The following is a 581-nucleotide window of genomic DNA, read 5'->3' as shown; positions in this document are numbered from 1 at the left end:
TGTGTATTTCTTATGGTGATTTTAGCGATCAAAAATTGATCATATCTCAGGATCGGTTTAGATTTTCGCAAAATCCTTGAAATGTATGAAATGTGAACTGTGAACTGTGAATGGATCTCGTTCTTATAATATAAGATTTATAAATCATTATGAGCAGCTAGCACACCCTGTGAGTCAAATTAGAACTAGCGGTGTCTGTGCTGTGGTCAAGGCGCTTGCCTGTCAATCAAGAGAGCACGAGCTCAATGCCAGGTGAAGCATGAAATTTTATCCACTACATGAGAAAAACTTATTGAATGACCAGCCTAGCTAGCTTGGAGGGTAGTGGCTTGTAAGCGCTAGGTCCCGGCTTCGATTCCCGCCCGGGGGGCGGATTTTATCCTGAACAGATAAGGTTTGTCCGCGGAATGGCTGCCTTTCTTCTATTCCGTCTTCCTTCTCTCTTCACCTTGGGGACGATAAGACCTTAGCAGTTACAGCTCCCTCTGTCAAACCTCTAAAAGAAGAAGAAGAAGTAGAAGAAGAAGAAGAAGAAGAAGAAGAACGTTTGACAATTGGTTCATCTTTTGATGAATCATCGA

This window comes from Diaphorina citri, unplaced genomic scaffold (genome assembly GCF_000475195.1).
Source record: "Diaphorina citri unplaced genomic scaffold, Diaci psyllid genome assembly version 1.1 scaffold2172, whole genome shotgun sequence".
NCBI classification, from domain to species: domain Eukaryota; kingdom Metazoa; phylum Arthropoda; class Insecta; order Hemiptera; family Psyllidae; genus Diaphorina; species Diaphorina citri.
This window is presented reverse-complemented; position numbering follows the sequence as displayed.